At 32.0% G+C, this 22,823-nt stretch overlaps 1 protein-coding gene across 6 annotated transcripts in view; it reads right to left on the reverse strand.

Moving 5' to 3' along the window:
• Positions 1 to 22,823, reverse strand: part of LRRC4C (leucine rich repeat containing 4C) — a 1,473,705-nt gene that overhangs the window by 149,999 nt on the left and 1,300,883 nt on the right. The window contains exon 2 of one of the 6 annotated variants that reach the window (XM_074272323.1): positions 19,496 to 19,572. The exons of 4 other annotated variants lie outside the window; for them this stretch is intronic. The gene's annotated coding sequence lies outside the window, so the exon portion shown is untranslated. Of the gene's footprint in view, positions 1 to 19,495; positions 21,576 to 22,823 lie in introns of those variants that run through there. One more of the 6 variants, XM_074272324.1, reaches the window with a different exon arrangement.

The raw sequence follows: 22,823 nt of genomic DNA on the forward strand, positions 1-22,823 counted from the left end.
AGATTGTCTTTCGACTTTCTTTTTGTCCTCAGCACTTATATTTAGGCCATAGTATCGGGCATATATTAGGCACCTAATAAAATTTTATTGACTAACTAACCATAGTGTACCATCTTAGAGTAGTTGTAATCAAAAGATCCAGCCAGCCCTCATGCACTATACCAGGTGACAGCATTCTCTGAACTTAGATAGTCTTGTAAATAAATATCAGATACATATAAATATCAGATACATAGGCCACCTCCTGAATACTGAATATACTCTCTCTCATGCTCTCTCTCTTTATATATATATATTTGTATGAATGTATGAAATAAACTATACAGTATATTCTAGAATACATATAATAAACTACACGATATATTCTAGAATACATATAATAAACTATATGGTATGTTCTAGAATACATATAATAAACTACACAGTATATTCTAGAATACATATAATAAACTACACAGTATATTCTAGAATACATATAATAAACTACACAGGTATATTCTAGAATACATATAATAAACTACACGGTATATTCTAGAATACATATAATAAACTACACAGTATATTCTAGAATACATATAATAAACTACACAGTATATTCTAGAATACATATAATAAACTACACAGGTATATTCTGGAATACATATAATAAACTACACGGTATGTTCTAGAATACATATAATAAACTACACGGTATATTCTAGAATACATATAATAAACTACACAGTATATTCTAGAATACATATAATAAACTACACGGTATATTCTAGAATACATATAATAAAATACAATGGTATATTCTAGAATACATATAATAAACTACACGGTATATTCTAGAATACATATAATAAAATACAATGGTATATTCTAGAATACATATAATAAACTACACAGTATATTCTAGAATACATATAATAAACTATACAGTATATTCTAGAATACATATAATAAACTATACAGTATATTCTAGAATACATATAATAAAATACAATGGTATATTCTAGAATCCATATAATAAACTATACAGTATATTCTAGAATACATATAATAAACTACACAGTATATTCTAGAATACATATAATAAACTATATGGTATATTCTAGAATACATATAATAAACTACACGGTATATTCTAGAATACATATAATAAACTATATGGTATATTCTAGAATACATGTAATAAACTACATGGTATATTCTAGAATATATTTAATAAACTACATGGTATATTCTAGAATACATATAATAAACTACATGGTATATTCTAGAATACATATAATAAACTACACGGTATATTCTGGAATACATATAATAAACTATATGGTATATTCTAGAATACATGTAATAAACTACATGGTATATTCTAGAATATATTTAATAAACTACATGGTATATTCTAGAATATATATAATAAACTACATGGTATATTCTAGAATACATATAATAAACTACACGGTATATTCTAGAATACATATAATAAACTACACGATATATTCTAGAATACATATAATAAACTACACGGTATATTCTGGAATACATATAATAAACTACACGGTATATTCTAGAATACATATAATAAAATACAATGGTATATTCTAGAATACATATAATAAACTATACAGTATATTCTAGAATACATATAATAAACTACACAGTATATTCTAGAATACATATAATAAACTATACAGTATATTCTAGAATACATATAATAAACTACACGGTATATTCTGGAATACATATAATAAACTATATGGTATATTCTAGAATACATGTAATAAACTACATGGTATATTCTAGAATATATTTAATAAACTACATGGTATATTCTAGAATATATATAATAAACTACACGGTATATTCTGGAATACATATAATAAACTATACGGTATATTCTAGAATACATATAATAAACTATACGGTATATTCTAGAATACATATAATAAACTACACAGTATATTCTAGAATACATATAATAAACTACACGGTATATTCTGGAATTCATATAATAAACTATATGGTATATTCTAGAATACATATAATAAACTACATGGTATATTCTAGAATATATTTAATAAACTACATGGTATATTCTAGAATATATATAATAAACTACATGGTATATTCTAGAATACATATAATAAACTACACGGTATATTCTAGAATACATATAATAAACTACACGATATATTCTAGAATACATATAATAAACTACACGGTATATTCTGGAATACATATAATAAACTATATGGTATATTCTAGAATACATATAATAAACTATACGGTATATTCTAGAATACATATAATAAACTACACAGTATATTCTAGAATACATATAATAAAATACAATGGTATATTCTAGAATACATATAATAAACTATACAGTATATTCTAGAATACATATAATAAAATACAATGGTATATTCTAGAATACATATAATAAACTATACAGTATATTCTAGAATACATATAATAAACTACACAGTATATTCTAGAATACATATAATAAACTATACAATATATTCTAGAATACATATAATAAACTACACAGTATATTCTAGAATACATATAATAAACTACACTATATATTCTAGAATATATATAATAAACTACACGGTATATTCTGGAATACATATAATAAACTATATGGTATATTCTAGAATACATATAATAAACTATACGATATATTCTAGAATACATATAATAAACTATACAGTATATTCTAGAATACATATAATAAAATACAATGGTATATTCTAGAATACATATAATAAACTATACAGTATATTCTAGAATACATATAATAAACTACACAGTATATTCTAGAATACATATAATAAACGATACAGTATATTCTAGAATACATATAATAAACTACACGGTATATTCTAGAATACATATAATAAACTACACGGTATGGTCTAGAATACATATAATAAACTACACGGTATATTCTAGAATACATATAATAAAATACAATGGTATATTCTAGAATACATATAATAAACTACACAGTATATTCTAGAATACATATAATAAACTACACAGGTACATTCTAGAATACATATAATAAAATACAATGGTATATTCTAGAATACATATAATAAACTACACGGTATATTCTAGAATACATATAATAAACTATACAGTATATTCTAGAATACATATAATAAACTACATGGTATATTCTAGAATACATATAATAAAATACAATGGTATATTCTAGAATACATATAATAAACTACACAGTATATTCTAGAATACATATAATAAACTACACAGGTATATTCTAGAATACATATAATAAAATACAATGGTATATTCTAGAATACATATAATAAACTACACGGTATGTTCTAGAATACATATAATAAACTACACGGTATATTCTAGAATACATATAATAAAATACAATGGTATATTCTAGAATGCATATAATAAACTACACAGTATATTCTAGAATACATATAATAAAATACAATGGTATATTCTAGAATACATATAATAAACTATACAGTATATTCTAGAATACATATAATAAACTACACGGTATATTCTAGAATACATATAATAAAATACAATGGTATATTCTAGAATACATATAATAAACTACACAGTATATTCTAGAATACATATAATAAACTACACAGGTATATTCTAGAATACATATAATAAAATACAATGGTATATTCTAGAATACATATAATAAACTACACGGTATGTTCTAGAATACATATAATAAACTACACGGTATATTCTAGAATACATATAATAAAATACAATGGTATATTCTAGAATACATATAATAAACTACACAGTATATTCTAGAATACATATAATAAAATACAATGGTATATTCTAGAATACATATAATAAACTACATGGTATATTCTAGAATACATATAATAAACTACACAGTATATTCTAGAATACATGTAATAAACTACACAGTATATTCTAGAATACATATAATAAACTACACGGTATATTCTGGAATACATATAATAAACTATATGGTATATTCTAGAATACATGTAATAAACTACATGGTATATTCTAGAATATATATAATAAACTACATGGTATATTCTAGAATACATATAATAAACTACACGGTATATTCTAGAATACATATAATAAACTACACGATATATTCTAGGATATAATAAACTATATAACATGTATGATTTTTATAACATATATGAAATAAACTACATAGTACTCCTATAATATATATATAGCTTACACTATGGTATATAGACTATGTTATATATTATATATTATAACTATACTATGCAATATATGCCTACACACATACACACATACACACACACATACACACATATACACACACACACATATATGCAAAGGCAACCTACACAAACACATATATGTATAAGTATATATATATATATTTCCACTATCTACCTAGTAATATTGCCATTATGTGTAAAGGTTTTAATAGTTTTCAAAATGCTATATTAATGAAAGCTATTATTGTAATAAGCAAGAGGTAAAGGATAGAGTTATGTGTCTGGAATAAAAAATGAGGAAAATCTGGGTCAAATCTTACCTCTGACATTAGTTTATGATACCAGGAAAGTCATTTAAACTCTCTGAGTCTCTGTTTCCTTGTTTATAAAATGAGTTGATGTATTAAAGGCCTTAGTTTTCCTTTCAGCTCTAAAATCTATGATCCTAAAAAACTGTTTTTCATTTAGTTTTGAACTCTTTTTCTAGAATCCCTTCATTCTTCATCTCTTGGATGTCCCTTAGAATCTCTACCTTTCTTCAAAACTCAGATCTAAATTTCAGGCGAATAAATTAAAGCCATTTTTAGCCATATGGAAAAAAAATGCTCTAAATCACTATTGATTAGAAAATATGCAAATTGAGAAAACTCTGAGGTGCCATTCCATACTTCTCATATTGACTAAGATGTCAGGGAAAGAAAATGATGAATGTTGGAAGGGATGTGGGGAAACTGGGACATTAAAGCATTATTGTTGGAGTTGTGAAATGATCCATCCATTCTAGAGAACAATGTGGAACTAGGCCCAAAGGGTTAGAAAATTGTGTATACCCTTTGAGATCCATCAATGTTTTTACTGGTTCTGTAATCCAAAGAGATCATAAAGGAGTGAAAGAATCCACATGTACAAAAGTATTTGTAGCAGCTCTTTTGAAGTGGCAAGGAACTAGAAATTGAGTGGAATCCCCTCATTGAGGAATGGTTGAATAAGTTACGGTATATGAATGTAATAGTATATTATTGTTCCATAAGAAATGATGAGCAGACTGATTACCGAAAAGCCTGAAAAGACTTATGTGAACTGATGCTAAGTGAAATGAGCAGAACTGAGAGAAAATTGTACAACAGTAACAACAAAATTACATGATGATCAACTGTGATAAACTTGGCTCTTTTCAACAATGAGGTGATTCAAAGATTCTAATGGATTTGTGTTGCAAAGAGCCATCCAGATCCAGAGACAGAACTATGAGACTGAATGTAAATCAAAGCATAGTATTTTCAAATTTGTTGGGTTTTTTTGCTTGTTTTTTTTTTCTCTCTTATGTTTTCTCCTTTTGATCTGATTGTTTTTAGTCAGCATGACAAATATGGAAATATATTTAGAGGAATTGAATGCATTTAACCTGTATTAGATTGCTTGCTGTCTTGGGGAGAAGAGAGTGGTAAGAAAGGAAGAACACAAGGTTTGCAAAAGTAAGTGTTAAAAATTATCTTTGCATGTTATTTGGAAAAATGAAATACTATTTAAAAAAAAAAAAACTCAGGTATACTGAAACCTTCCACATAAAGCCTTTTTTATGCTCCTCAAAATAAATCTGAAATTAATTTATATAATTGTATATATATAAATAAATATATACACACACATATATATATACAAATACACATACACATATATATATATATATATAAATACACACACACACACACACACACACACACACACACACATATATATAAAATTATTTATTGACAGGTTACTTTCCTGATAACATGTAAGCTCTTGGAGGGCAGAGGTTGTTTCATTTTTCTTTCTCTATCTTTAGGACCTAACATAGATCCTAACACATGGTAGGCACTGATAAATTATTATTCATCAGATGAAGTTTTATTAAGAATGATGACATTTACAGAAAAATTTTAAAATGGTGCTACGCTAAGTCATAAGATATTAGTTTAGAAGACAATAACCCAAAGCCTTAGCCACACTAAGCCTTCAATGAATTAGTATTTAATTTGTTGACTAAGGGAAGATTTTGATTTTCTCTTTTCCTCAATTTCTAACCTATTTTTCCTTAAGAAAACCGAAAACAGAAATATCCCCACTGAAATATTTTGCAGAGGTAGGGGAAAGTCAGTTTCCAAATGGAAGGTTGGTTGGTCGCCATTTGCTGTTTCTATTGTTTTGCCCAAGTTGTGCATATGACGATTTGTTTGGCACTGAATATTGCTCTGGTAAAGTCAGAATAGCCTAACCCATTGTCTGTGGCTTAAAAGATAAGCTTCATAATCCTGCTACTGTTTGTAATTTTACCATTCATAGATTCTTAAAGGTACCTTAGAGGCCACTGAGTCTTTGCCTTCTACCCCAAACAGATGATCTTCCCCAGCAGCCATAACAGATGGAAAACCTGCTTGAATAACTTTAATTACAAGGACTCATTATCTCACAAGGCAGCCTATTCTTTTACTGCTGGATAGCTCTAGAAACAACTTTCTAATTGTTAGAAAAGTCTTGTGTCAAAATAAGCCTTCCTTTAACTTCTCTCCATTAGTCTTAGTTCCTTTTTTGTTTATTTTTTGGAAAATATACAAAAATCTGTTCTGATGGTCTCTGTGGTCCATTGCAGCTTCAAATCTTATGTTCTTTCTTTGTTTTTAGTTTGTTTTTCCTAAGAATGAGTTGCTAAAACTCAAAGAGGCTAGTGTTATATTTTTGAGAATTTTTTCTTTAGAGATCTTTTAGAGATCCTAGGACCACAGATTTAAAATTGAAGAGATTCAGACAGATTATCTAGTCCAAATATAATTTTTGAAGATGAAGATAAGGTTAAGAGAGGGGAATTTGCTTGATCAAAGTTAATGCAAAGGCTAAGACTAGAGTACTAGTTTGATTACATTTCTTGATTGTTGTTTTCAATCATTTCAGTTGGGCATGATTCTCCATGATCCCATTTAAGTTTTCTTGGCAAAGATACTGAAGTAGCTGGCCATTTACTTCCCCAGCTTATTTTACAGATAAGGAAACTGAGGCAAAGAAGGTTAAACGCCTTGTTCAGGATCACACAGCCAGTAAGTGTCTGAAGCAAGAGTTTTAACTTGTCTTCCTGATACTAGGCTCAGGGCTCTATTCATTGAACTACTTACCCTTCATATTTTCAGGACACCAGATTTAATTTCTATGTCATATCGAGATAAGATGATCAGGAAGGATGATGCAGAAAAACAAGAAGGGTGAGAGGGAGGGAGGAAGGGTAGGATGAATGGAGGGAGTGAAGGATGAATGAAGGGAGGAAGGGAAAGAAGGGAGGGAGGGAAGGAAGGGAGGGAGGGAGGGAGGAAGGATAGAAATAAGGAGTGAAAGAGAGGAGGAAAAGAAGGAGAAGATTGAGAAGAAGAACAGGAAGGAAGGAAAGAAAAAAAACAAAAAAGAAGGAAGGGAGAAAGGGAGAAAAGGAGGGAAAATGCATAAACAAAACAAATGTATAACAATACAAAACAATATAGCAAAGTTCCTCAAGGACCAAGATATAGTTTTATATTTGAATCTCCAGAGCCAAGAACAGTACCCAGAACATTTTTTTGGTTTTTACTTGTTAATTAAACCTGTAATTCCATAGATATTTGCATGAAGAAATGCCCATTACCAATGAAGTATAGATGCTTAATAAATGCTTGTTGAATTTAAATGAAGAAAATGAAGACTTGATTATGGAAAATAGACTAAAAGTATTTAACAAATTTTCAGCCTTTGAGAGTGTGACCTTTTTAACATAAAAAAAAAAAAGTTCCTCCCCATCCATACGATAGCTGGTTTATTTTAATTATATTACAGGTCTATTATTAATGTCTACTAATTGAGAAAATACCTAATGATAAACAACAGCTGTGAATTCAGTAATGCTTTTATATGACTTCATATCTGATTAATATCAGCTTCTACATATATTTGAAAATAAAAATGTGAGACAAATGATTAAGTTTACTGATGCTACACTTATTTATTTATGGATCCATAGACCCCTTCCAACAATTCAGCTATCTACCCACTCCCACAGCTAACTACAGATGGCAGATTGAGAAACACTGTGTCAGGGGATTTTCACAAAGGCAGACTTGAACCTGAAATGACTCTTTTTTTTGTAGTTCTCATCCCAATTACATTGAATAAATTTGGTGCTAAGATTTTCGGATCAGAGATGGTGAGGATAGTCTTGATGTTACTATTTCTATGAAATTCAGATGAGGAGTCAATTTGAGAAGGGCAGTGGGGAAGGAAGAGAGGACAATAGAAAATTCACAATGAAACAAGTTGAATTTGAAGTTAAGGTAGGACATATTGGTGATTGTTTCCACTGACCCTGTTATTGGACTCTGGTCCAATAACATGAACAACCAACTAGTCCATGTAGCAGCCTATAGCTAAGAATCTAATTTTGGCTTTCTTCTTAACTTTCTGTATGACCTTGGACAACACTCCTTCTGTGAACTTCAGTTCCACCTCTGAATAATGAAGAGATGTGATTAAATGATCACCAAGGGGTCTCTCAGTTCTGAAAGGAAAATAAAACTTAGCAGGCAACAAAACCCAATAAAAAGTTAAGCAAAAAATGTTAGTACATTTGGATTTTATAGTAGCAATCTCAATTTTGTTTTTTTGCTTAGAAAAATTCCTGGTGTGAAAGCTACTGATGTGGAATAACAAGTCATTTGTAATATTTTCTTTTCAGAGAATGGTCCAAGGTTAAGTTACTTGCTGACAGTCACACAGCTAGAGACAGTTCTTGAACCCAGGAATTTGTGGCTCTAAGATTATCCCTCTATTTAATATGTCGCACTCTCTTCTTAGGTTAGGCAGTTAGAGGTGATGGATTACTCGTTAAATTAAAGACTTTTTTAACTTCTACAATGGCCTAATAAATAGGTAAATTCCAAAATTGTAAACTCTTCTTTCCCCCCTCAAATACTAACTGTAAAAACTGAGCTATCTGTAGAATTTGTATCCTAGTTCTTTCAGACATCCAATACTTAACACTGCTGGGTTCCTGCTTATCTCTGCAGTCTTTTGATTTACTACATAATCTCAATGGAGATATATGGCTCCTGAGGATGTGGGAAAGCGCTAATGCGGCATTGGTATCAATATGCTTTTGTGTGATGACATATATGACAGAATCATTCTTCTAACTTAATGATGATGAAAGTTGTTTCAGCTCTGATTAACAAGAAAAATATGAAGAGAAGCAGATGCTTTTTAATTTTTTTTTTCTCCTGACCCCTAAGATTAGCATAAGATGGACAGGTAATATAGCCAAAGGAAATGAGAATAGTTCTTCGGAAGATGTGTTCTGCTTCCTGAATTTTACACATTCTGGATTATGTCCAGCCAGTAACCGTTTCGATGAGGCACTAATGGATATCTCATCTCATTTGTACTTTTCATGATGCCATCTTGTTTGAATTCTCCATGCTCTTGATAGTCTCTATCCTAATGGCCATTAAATGAGGTTCAGAAAAGTACCAGTAAGACACGCTCAAACAAGCACTGAGAGGATTTACCTAGGGGCAACAACATGGTAGAGTGGACAGAGTCAGGATTTCTGGTTCTGTTTCAGTTTTGATTCCTGCCCAAGAGACTTACTGTATGTGTGACCTTGGGTCAATAAATTCATCTCTCTTGACCTTGGTTTCTTTAACTGATAAATAAGAGGAATGAAGATAAATAATAAACTCTAAAGATACTTTAAAAAAAATACTCTGCAGTCTCCTTTGGCTTGTAGTCATGGATTTTCTATTCTTCAAGGTCAGCTTATTCCTTTTCAGACTTGAACATTGTTTACCCTTTTTAGGACTATGTTGTTTAATTGTTTTCAGTTGTGCTGCATTTTTTGTGACCCGATCTGAGATTTTCTTGGAAAAGATATTAGAGTGATTGGCCATTTCCTTCCTCAGTTCATTTGCAAAAGAAACTGAAATAAATAGAATTAAATGACTTGCCCAGGATCATACATTTAATAAGTGTCTGAGGCCAAATTTGACCTCAGGCCCACTGAGCCACCTGGTTGCCCCTTTTTCTGTTTAGCCTTCAAGGGCTTGGGCAGCAGTATATACTGACAACATTGGGCGAGATGCTGGTCATAACTCTGCTCTCTGACACTGACTTGACTCTGAGAAAGTAATTTATCTTTTCAAAACCTCAATTACCTCAGGTATAACGAGATACAACAAGTGGCCAACAAATGGTACCATTTACCTATTTGGTCACATAGCAAAGAGCAGAGCTGAGATTTGAACCCAGGATTTCTGACTCAAAACCCTTTCCATAAATATTATCTTGCACTATTTTCTAATTATATCCCCAGGGATGAATGTAGAGAGCAGATGTTGATTTATATTACTTCTTTATTATCATTAGGGCCTAGTAGAGAGTTAAGCACATAAGAAGAAATCAATATATACATACTTAATTGAATTAGTAGGGTTTATAGCCTTTCCTCAGTCCACTGGGATGGCTCCTTCACTCTAGTCCCCTTGGGGAACTTGTAACATCCTATTAATCCTCTAATTCTTTTGCTGTTATTGTCACAGTATTTGGGGATTGTTTTCACACTGTTTGCAATGCCTGAATTTTCTGTTCCCAACTGTATTAGCGACTCTTTGAAGAGAACTTCCTCTCCTTTTTTTCTCTCTTTTTGATAAGTATAGAGCTGTTTGTTTTTCAATTAAAGCAAATACACCAGCACTTAATACATTCAATAAAAACTGTCTCGCTCCAAGTAGTCACTGCAAGACTTTATTCTGCTGATGCTCTAACTGTTCCAAATATGTTTCTACTTTAGAGAATGGCTTCAAAGGAAGGGAAAGGGCAGCTGGGAGGCATAGTGGACAGACTTGGAATGAGGGAAAACCTGAGTTCAAATCTAGACTCAGACATCTGACGCTTAATTAACTGTGTGACACTGGGCAAGTCACTTAACCCCTATTGCTTAGCAAAACAAAGGGGGTGCTGGTGGTGGTAGGAGCCATCCAGAAAATCAGTATAATTATCTCCGTCACACATCAATAAGCGCATTCAAAAATAATAAACAATTATCATCATAATAATTGTACTGGCATTTATATAGTGCCTTAAGGTTTTCAAAGTGTCTTTACAAATGTTACCTCCTGTGATGATCACAATAACCCTGGGAGTAGATGCTATTATTGTCCCCATTTTACAGATAAGAAAATTGAGACCTCAGAAGTTTAAATGACTTGCCTGGAGAGTTATCTATATCTTTTTAATCCCAAGGCCAAGGCCAGGATACTATTAACTATGTCACACTGATTCTCAGAGTGTTAAGTATAGCCTTAAAGGTTGAGGGAGGGTTGGGTATACTCATGGGCAAAAAAAAAAAAAAAAAAAAAAAAAAAAAAAAAAAAAAAAAAAATATATATATATATATATATATATATATATATATATATATATATATATATATATATATATATATATATATATATATATTTTTATTTACAAAAATTAGCTTCCTTAGGTTCATGCCAGTATTTCCCCACTGGGGAAAACACATAAGATTGTGCATAAGTGAGAATGTTTTATAATTTCATTCTTGAGTAAAATTTGTGCCTATCCCAGGAGGCAAATTCCCACAAGCCTTGGGGCAACAGCTGAGTCATTGGTGCATGGGGGATGGCAAGAGCAAATATTCCTCTAATCTTGACACTATCTGAGGCCTCCCGGTCTCTATTATCTCCAAGATTGCTATAACATCCTCTGACTTTTAAAGCCCTTCACAACTTCACCCTTTTTTATACTTCCAGTCTCCTTTTATACCTATATTTATCTATCTCTCCAAATGCTCTATTATATAGCAACAATGGCTTTCTTGATATCCCTTCCAAAAGATATTCCACCTGCTGCCTCTGTGCCTTTCACTGGTTGGCCCCATTGCCTGGAATGCTTCCATCCCTCACTTGGGACTTTCTTGATTTCCTTTAAGAGTCAGATCACATCTTACCTTCTTCAGGAGTTCACTGTTCCATTTGTCCCTTAGCCCCTAATAGTGCCTCCCTTCTGAAATTAGTTTTTGTTGACACTGCATATATCTATGTACACAGTTATCCGTATATTGTCTCCTTCATTAGAATGAAAGATCCTCGAGTTCAGGAACTGTTTTTGCCTCTATATCTATTTTTATTTATTTGTCTCTTTTTCGGTGTTTAGCACAATGCCTGGCCCATAATGTTTAATGAAACTTGCTACTGTCTGACTTCTTAATCATAATCAGTATTAACTTATTGCCAAGGAAATCATCAAAAAAACTAGTTGTTCATAAAGAAGATCCAACTCACTTCCAGTTGATCAGTGATGGACAGAAACAACTACACCCAGAGAAGGAACACTGGGAAGTGAATGTAAACTGTTAGCACTACTGTCTATCTACCCAGGTTACTTATACCTTCGGAATCTAATACTTAATGTGCAACAAGAAAATGGGATTTACACACATATATTGTATCTGGGTTATATTGTAACATATGTAAAATGTATGGGATTGCCTGTCATCAAGGGGAGGGAGTAAAGGGGGGAGATAATTTGGAAAAATGAATACAAGGGATAATGTTATAAAAAAAAATTACTCATGCATATATACTGTGGGAAAAAATTCTAAATAAAAAAAAAAAAAAAAACTAGTTGTTAGGTTCCATTAAGCTCCATAATGACCAGGGTAAGACTCCTATGGAGTCAACAGATAAACAGGTTATGATGAATGTGAAAGTTCAGAATCATCAATTCTGATGGACGTGGCCCTCTTCAAAAATGAGATGAACCAAATCAGTTCCAATAGAGCAGTAATGAACTGAACCAGCTACACCCAGCAAAAGAACTCTGGGAGATGACTATGAACCACTGCATGGAATTCCCAATCCCTCTATTTTTGTCCACCTGCATTTTTATTTCCATCACAGGCTAATTGTACAGTATTTCAAAATCCGATTCTTCTTGTGCATCAAAACAACTGTTTGGACATGTATACATATATTGTATTTAACTTATACTTTAATATATTTAACATGTATTGGTCAATCTGCCATCTGGGGGAAGGGGTGGAGGGAAGAAGGGGAAAAGTTGGAACAAAAGGTTTGGCAATTGTCAAGGCTGAAAAATTACCAATGCAAACATCTTATAAATAAAAAGTTATAATAAAAAATACAAACCAAAAAAAAAGAACATAAATTTAACAACAACAAAAAAAAAGTCCAGAATCATTCCAATAAATCCTTGCCTAGTACAAACTATGTCTAGAAATGTAACATTTCTACTACAGGGACACAAGATATCTTGAAAGTGAATACATATTTAAGCACAAATACTCCAGATTTCCTGGGTGCCTTCCCACAGAAGTCAGTACATTAGTAGAATACTGGTCAATATAAGCAGAGAAGGGCAGCCATTTAGAGAGCTGAGACCAAAACAATGTCTGACCAGAGCCAGAGTCTCCAATCTCTCATCCTTCTCACACGTGCTAGAAATTATAACCTTTTTATCTTCTTAGATGTACCAGTGTGCCCTCCAAAGAGGTTCCTTGAACCAGCTGTCCTGGTTCACAGAACAAGCTCCACCACTCATCCGTGTTGTCTTCCCCACAATGTTAATGATAAATTCAATCACGGTGCATTTGAGCAGGAATAAAACTTTAAATATCATCTAGTCCCATACCATCCCTGTGCAGAGGAAGAAAATGAGAGTCAGGGAGTTTCAGTCCAGTGATTTGCTCATGTTCCTACAGTTAGTAAATAGAACAGCCAAGATAGAAATCCAGGTCCCTTAATTTGGTCCAATATATCTTCTTTGTCACCTGAGTTTGTAGATTATCTCACAAATCTAAGCTTGAAAATGGTCTCTTCTCCATATAACTAGGGGTGTTTCAAATGTGATTTCATGAACTTTTAAAGATAATATTTTTATAACTACATCTCAATATAATTGGTTTTCCCTTATAATACTATTTATGTCACATTTTATGCATTTAAAAGCAGTATTCTGAATAGGAATTCATATGCTGAAGGAGTCCATGACAAACACCCCCCATACACACATACATACTCATTCATAAAAACTCAAGCTTGATATATGTCAAAGCATCAGTCAATTAACCAGTATGCTAGTGCTTCCTGAAAATGATTCCAGTGAAAGTTACAACACTATAGACCAATGAAGAAGTGAATCCTTTTTTGGGGGGAAAAGGGAGAAGTTTGGTCCTGTGATTTCACTGCAACTCTCCATTCATGTGAATAGACTATTCATTCTGAATAGTCCTTTAAGAGTTTCATGTCAACCACCCCTACGGCCTCCTCTATTTACCACCATCTTAGGAAAGGACACAAACACAGTAAAATGTGAAAATACAGTATATTATTGTTATTGTTGTAGTTATTAATGGGTTCAGATATGTCCAACTCTTTGTTTTTCCTTTTTTTTTTTTTTTTTTTTTTTTTGCAAAGATATTAGTTTGCCATTTCCTTCTCCAGATCATTTTATTTGTCCAAGGTCACACATTTAGTCAGTGTTTGAGGTAAGATTTGAACTCAGGAAGATTAGACTTCCCAACTTAAGGCCTGGTACTTTATTCCCACTTAGCTGCCCCCAAAATATAACATGACCCTACCTTAAAGGCTTGTTATTATAGCTGGGGATGCATCATAGTGCCCATAACAACTATCTTACAGGAAAATACTGATAGCCTGCTTAGTCTATAAAGCAAAAGATAGTTCCATTTCCCAACTCTAATATAGTGTATTCTGAAACTTATGGGATTTGTACTGCCTTCTAAAATGTCTTTAAGGGGAAAAAAGTTACTGCTAAATTATACTTTGTGTTAAACATTTTATGAGGCTGTAGCTACAGAAAGCAGGACCATAACACTTTAGATGTCACAGAGAAAATTAGTCCTCTCTACATTTTAAAAAATGAAAAATAATATTGTGACCTTTAATGGGAAATCACTCTCAGAAAACCAGATAAAAGTAATCTGATATCTATAAATATATCACCCTGAAATCCTCTTAGAACTCTCTATTCATAAGCAGTGCGGTGAATTTCCAGCTCTTTTCCTCAAAGACCCATTCATGAAAAAAGAAATGCTCACTTTGAGATGTCAAAATCAGAGAGAAACGAGATTTTTTTGAAAAATACAGACACGGACAGTATAATATTGCCTTTCTCCCTGATAAGACATTTACTTCTCATCCCAATGGAGCATACAGCCATTTAAGGCATATATGCTTATTTCTAGAGACTACAAACTATTTATCCATTTCTTTGAATTGAAAATAAAAATCTTACCAGTAACTTGTGAAAACTGGCATTCTACCAGTTCTGAGGCTGACATCTATTTTATGAATGCAAAATGCAGTCCGATTCTATTCCAATCCATTCAGTTCCATTCCATACAATTTCTTTACAATAGATTCAATTCATTTCAACAAATATTTACTAAACACCTTGTATTCAAGACACTATAGAAAATACCAGGGATGTCTTTCAAAAGCTTGCATTTAATAAAGTGATATATTATACATATAGATCAATAAATATCAAATAATTTCAGAAAAGAGAGAGCATTAATAAATAGGGGGTCTGCAATAGATAAATAGCCAAATAATATGAAGAATTTTCAAAAGGACTGAAACCTATGACAGCCTAGAAGAGGATTATAGATCAATAATGAAAATAGAAATGTAGAGGAAAACTACCATAAGGTTTCACCTGACATACAGAAGATTGTCAGCATGACAAAATATAGGAATAATCAATACTGGAAAGGTTATAGAAAGACAAAAGACTAATGCATTGTTGGTAGAACTGTTAATTTCTCCAACAGTTCTGTAAAGCAACTGGAAATAATGCAAAGAAAGTAACTGAAATGCTTACATCCTTTCATCCAAGAAATTACTTTGCTAAGGATATATTCATGGATGTCAAGGACAAAAAGAAAGATTCTAAATTTGGAACTATGCCCAAAGGGCTATCAAACTGTGTGCCCCCTTTGATCCAGCAATGTCTCTACTGGATCTGTATCCCAAAGAGATCATAAAAAAGGGGAAAGGACAGATATGTACAAAAATGTTTGTAGTGTAACCCTTTTTGTAGTGGCAAGGAGCTGAAAACTGAGTGGATGCCCCTCAATTGGGGAAATGGCTGAATAAATTATGGTAAATGAAAGTAATGGAATACTATTGTTCCATATGTGAAGTGAGTAGAACCAAGAGAACATTGTACATAACAGCTATGAAGACATATGATACACGATCAGCTATGATGCACTTTTGCAACAATGAGATGATTCAAGGCTATTCCAATAGACTTTGGATGGAAAGAGCTATTGGCATCCAGGGGGAGAACTATGGAGACTGAATGTGGATCAAAGTTTAGTATTTTTATCTTTGTTGTCGTTGTTTGCGTGCTTGTCTTTTTCTTGTACTTTTTTTCTTTCACATTTTGATCTGATTTTTCTTGCATAATATGATAAATCTGGAAACATGTTTAAAAGAATTACATATACCCAGGTTACTTATACCTTCGGAAGCTAATACTTAATGTGCAACAAGAAAATGGTATTTACACACATATATTATATCTAGGTTATATTGTAACACATGTAAAATGTATGGGATTACCTGCCATCGGGGGGAGGGAGTGGAGGAAGGGAGGGGATAATTTGGAAAAATGAATAAAAAAAAAAAAAAGAAGAAGAATTACATATGGTTAACCTGTATTGGATTGCTTGCAAGAGGGAGGGAGGGAGAAAAAAATTGGAAAACAAAGTTTTGCAAAAGTGAATGTTGAAAACTACCTTTGCATATATTTGGAAAAATAAAAAGCTATTTTTAAAAGGTTCTATAGACATAAAAATACTTGTAACCACTCTTTTTGTAGTAACAAAGAATTGCAAACAAAGTAGATGCCCATTAATTGGGAAAAAAAGGCTAAATAAATTATGCTAAATGAATGAAACAAAATATTATCTTGTTAAGAAACTATAGAGAATCATGGAAAGACCTACAAGTCGAGATCTTTAAGTAACCTCATAGACCATCCTGTCCAGCTTCAGGGAGGTTAGACCTATCTAAAATCACATATAGTAAATCATTAACTCCTTGATTGTTAGGATATTAGAAAGATGAAACTACTCACCCAAGATCACAGACTAAATGAAGAACCAGGAGTCATAATCAAGTATCTCTAGTCGCATATTCAGAGGAGTTCTTATAAAACCCAATTGGATAGGGAAGTCTGATGGAAACCTAATAGAAGGAGGGACTAGAAGCAAAAGCCTCCTTATTTTCTTGCCATCTTTTCCCCCTCTTCTCACCCCACTTCCCTTTTAATCTTTTCCAAATATCTAGTCTCTACTTAGTCACTAGGTAGTCCCATGAAAGTCCTAAAGTCAGTGTTCCATGGTTTGGCAAGTCTCTCATTTATAACTCAAATTATCATTCCTTAGAAGCTGAGTTCAAAACTGGTTCATTTGGGAAGAAATGTCTATCTATCTCTAGCCTATTCTACTTGTATTCAATTTTATGTACATATTTTATTTTTCCCTATGGAAAAAAAAAATCAATGTCCTTGAAGAAAGGAGCTCATTTTATTCATCTTTTTGTCCAGGCAAAGTTCTAAGCACCTTGCATATAATAAGAACTCAATGTTTTTTTATTTTGTTGAATTAATGAGAATTGTAAGCTCTAATATCTCTCCAGGGGTATTAGAAATTGTTTAGAATCATCCAGAGGAAGATAATTCAGAATTATCAAATCAATACTATTTACTGAATTTCTACACTGTACATAGGATCACAGAGTTAGATCAGAGGTTCTTAACATTTATTTCTATCATGAATGACAGCAGGAAAAAATCTCTAGAAGCTTTTTCAGAATAATTTTTTAAAGTATAAAATAAAATGCACATGATTCCATAGGAAAATGGATAAAATCTCTGAACCCCTTCTTGGAAATTTTTCATTTTTTGTTGTTTTTTTCCTTGTTCTTTTTTAAAATAGCCCTTTAGTTCCCCAAATACATGGAAAGATTGTTTTCAACATTCACCTTCGCAGATCCTTGGGCTCTAAATTATTCTCCCTTCCTCCCACCACTATTCTTTCTGCTAAACAGCAAGCAATGCCATATAGGTTAAACATATACACCTCTTTAAAACATATTTCCATATTTGTCATTCTGTATAAGAAATATCAGATCAAAAGGAAAAATGAGAAAGAAAACAAACAAACAACAAAAGTGAAAATACTATGCTTTGGTCCACATTCAGTCTTCATAGTTCTCTTAGTAGAAGGGGATTGCTCTCTCCATCACAAATCTATTAGAATTGCCTTGAATCATCTTTGTTGAAAAGACCCTCTTGGAATACTTTTAAAGCATAAAATTAAATGCATATGATTACAAAAGGATAGAAATCATGAGGAAATACAGTTATCAATTTCTTAAATCAATTTCATAAACCACAAGTTAGGGATCTCTTATACAATGAAGTCAAGTGACCAGTCAAAGTTCACATATAATAAAAGAAGAAGAGAGAATTCAGGTCTTTTGATTCCATATTTGTTATTCATTTTGTCTGTATCCGGATGTCCTTGAAAATACCAGTGTATCACACGCAAAAAAAAAAAAGAGAGAGAGAGAGACAGAGACAGAGAGAGAGAGAGAGAGAGAGAGGCAGAGAGACAGAAAGAGACAGAAAGAGACAGAGAGAGACAGAGAGAGAGAGAGAGAGAGAGAGAGAGAGAGAGAGAGAGAGAGAGAGAGAGAGAGAGAGGAATAAATTTATACAAATTTAAAAGAGACAGAAAGATTTTGATGTGGAAGAAAGAACATTGACTTATAGAAGTCAAAGATATTCATTTGAATCTTGGTCCTGTTCTTTGTTAGCATCAAGTCATTTGCCATTACTGAGTTTCAAGCTTTTTCATTTGTAAAATGATAATGATAATGGTTGCATTGTCTCTCTTACAGGGTTACTGGGATCTTCAAATGAGGCAATATACTTTATAATAGCTCACATTAACAGCATTTTATTAGCATTATAAGACCTAGTAGAGAAGCCCCTGGTAGCCATGAACAAACTGCAACATATTCCAAACTGGGAATTATGCAAAATAATGTGGATAAAGTTTCTCATCAAAGAACTGTGTGACCAGAAAGAAGACAAGATGGCCATATAATAAGACCTACCTGATGGGCGGACCATGTACTCCATTAAAGTCCTCTCTATGTCAAGATACTTCAATATGAACTTGAAGTAAGCCGTTCTAGGACAGAATATACACAATATAATGACTAAAATGATGTAAATGCAGAGAAGAAAACAACTAAATGATTCAATCTAAATTCTATGGAATCAAAATTGCCAAAGCTGTCCCTGAAGAAGAGATGGGAAATAATGTATTTTCTGATTTTTTTTTTGCACATTTCTGAAACTATGTCAATATTTTCTCCTCTTAAAAAAATATTTATAAAATCTGATTTTGGGGCAGAAGTTGGGAAGGGATATTGTAAAAATAGGTGATGCAAAATTAATCAAATTCTTTCTAGCAACAAGAAGTAACAGGAGAAGCTAGGAAGTCTACGAGGAAACAACAGTTGTACAAAGAAAAGGAGATAGAAGAGGATTTATCACTATGGAAGAGTTACTATTATATAGTCTGGCTGGAACCCTGGATGAAGATTACTACTATAATGAAATATTTCAAATAAAATGAATATTTTACCTTTTGTTAGCCTAAGGGGAAGAAAATAGTTCTCAGATCCATAAAGTCTTAGATTCAATTCTCTACTTTCCATACATACTCAGGGTATGGCAATGAATCTCTAAGAGTTGTAAGTAATGTTCTAATAACTTAAGTTACAGATACAAAACTACATTGATGGAGGGAATATCTTCCTAGGAGCTCCTATCCCAATAAAGGAGCCAGGTGTCTCTTGAAATCCACAAGGATCATGGCATCATGGCACCAGATAACTTTTTTTTTCACATTTCAATTTAACAAGCACTTATTAAACTCTTACTGCATGCATTGTGCCCTATAATGACTGGAGGTCTAAAAACAAAAACAAGACATTTCCTATTCTCCAGGAACTTATTCCCTGATATTGCAACTAAACAATACATACACAAACTAGCCAACATGTCGTCTGGACAAAGAACATATTCAGTAATTTCAGAGGAATAGGGAGCACACAAACAACTAGGGTGGTCAGGAAAAGCCTAAAATAATGGGGACAGAAAATAGCCTCAAGGGTCAATAGGTTTGCTTCATGCCTGCTGAGATGTAATTAATTGCCCCAATTCTAATCCATAATATTGGAGAATTGTGCCCTTACTGATGCACATGTACACACCCAACACATATACACATTAATTTGGAACTTAAATAAGATACAAATGAATGTCCATTTAAAACTTGGATGTATTTGTATCTGGGATAAAGGGCAATGGAGGGCATTTAGTTCTGTTGATATTATTCAAACTGATCTCAAAATAATTTTCTCAGATCACAGAAGGAGTCACTCTACATATGGAACCAGTCATTTTCATTGTTTTAATTTCAAGCCTCTAGAAAACCCTGTATTTTGGTGTCTGGGCCACTGTGACCAAAGCCAAGTTTCTTGCCCTGTCTTTTGACAATGGCTCCCTGCTAGGATGCTTTTCAAACAGGGAAAGTCCCTTTTTTATTTAGATTATATTTTCTCACATACTTTTCACTTGCTGTTAGCTAGCTTATTTCTGTAAAGAAGTCAGAGTAGTCAATCTGAGCACATGTGGTAGGGGTCAGAGTCAGCAGCACAGTCAGGGAGAATGAGGACATCCTTTGCTATTCATTGGGAGAGGAAAAGGCCATAGGCTTTTTTGAACTTTCAATGACAGTTGTACAAATAGAAACATTTTATTATAAGAGCAAAAAGATCTAGCTCTCTCTTTTCTTTCTTTCTTTTCTTCTCTCCTTTCTTTTTTTCTTCCTGATAGACACTATTGTAGTAGGAAAATGTCTCTAAAGAGGAAATAAAAGAATTTCTGAGTTTTAAATAAGTATTTGTAGGTGAGTCAGTTTGGTCCAGTAGATAGAACCTTGGGCTTAAAGTCAAGAAGATTTGGGATCCCTGACTCTGACACTTAAGTAACTGCAAGCCTGGACAAGTCACTTTACATTGCTATTTTTCCATTTCCTTATTTCTAGAAATAGGGGATCTGACATAATGGTCTCTAATATCCTTTCTAATTATATATATATATGTGTGTGTGTGTGTGTGTGTGTGTATATGTGTGTGTGTGTATATATATGTGTGTATATATATATACACACACATATATATATATATATATACACATACATGTATATATATATGTGTGTGTATATATATATATATACACACACACATATATAGATGTATGTATATATATGTGTGTATATATATATATATATATATATATATATATATATATATATATCCCTCTATAACCAGGGAAAACCAAGTCACTTCTAAATTTATTTGACAACTTCTTAAAACCTAAAAATAGATTTCATTCTGTGTTTGTGAATGGAGATAATTTTCTATGTTGAAGAATTCACCAATGTTTTCCTTAGTTAAGTATGTATATATACATATATATGCATATATACACACATATGTGCATATAGGTATAGTATATGTACACATGTTTATATGTAACAAATCTATTTGATTCAATTCAATAAAAGTTTTTCAAATACCTACAATATAGGATGACCTACTAATTCTTGGAGGGTGTCAGGGTTGTATCCAAAGATGAAAATGAAAGATTTTCTCATCTCGAAAAGTATGACCAATGATAGGGATTCAGTCTGCCCTCAGTACTACAACTCAGATAATGAAAGACTTGGTTCATATTCGCTATACAGCTGTAGCAAAGCATTTAACATTTCCGAGTCTCAGTTTACCCTCCTGTAAACTGCTACCTACAAGATCTATCCCAGAAGTTCAAGAGCATCAAATAGATGATGTCTATAAAATAACTGTCAAATTCTAAAGTGTTATTTACATGCCGATCAATATTATCATTGTTAAAAACCAATAATCAGAAAGATCTGGCCGGTCATTTAGAAGATTTACATTTCTCTTGACAATAATATCAATGAATTCTTTAGAAGAAGACAGACATATTTTGATCTTTGGTAGATCATCATCATCATTATCACTATACTAATTTCATTTCATGGGAGGAGGAATTTTCTCATCTGTCAGTTCTTTATGTCAATAATTTCATTCATCCAATCTAAAACAGTGATAATGAGGATAATGATAATGAAATGTCACCTAACCTCAAATCAACAATAATAGTAAGAAAATGATAATGATCAATAAGGATAAGAGAACATATTTGTATATCTACATAACACACATGCACACACACATACATGTATACATTTAAATGCATATTTTACACATATAGATAGGATTTTGGTGAAGTAGATCATTAGGATAGTAAGATTTGAGAAAAGGAAAAAAAAGGAATATAATAAAT

Source organism: Sminthopsis crassicaudata, chromosome 6, assembly GCF_048593235.1.
Source record: "Sminthopsis crassicaudata isolate SCR6 chromosome 6, ASM4859323v1, whole genome shotgun sequence".
Lineage (NCBI taxonomy): Eukaryota > Metazoa > Chordata > Mammalia > Dasyuromorphia > Dasyuridae > Sminthopsis > Sminthopsis crassicaudata.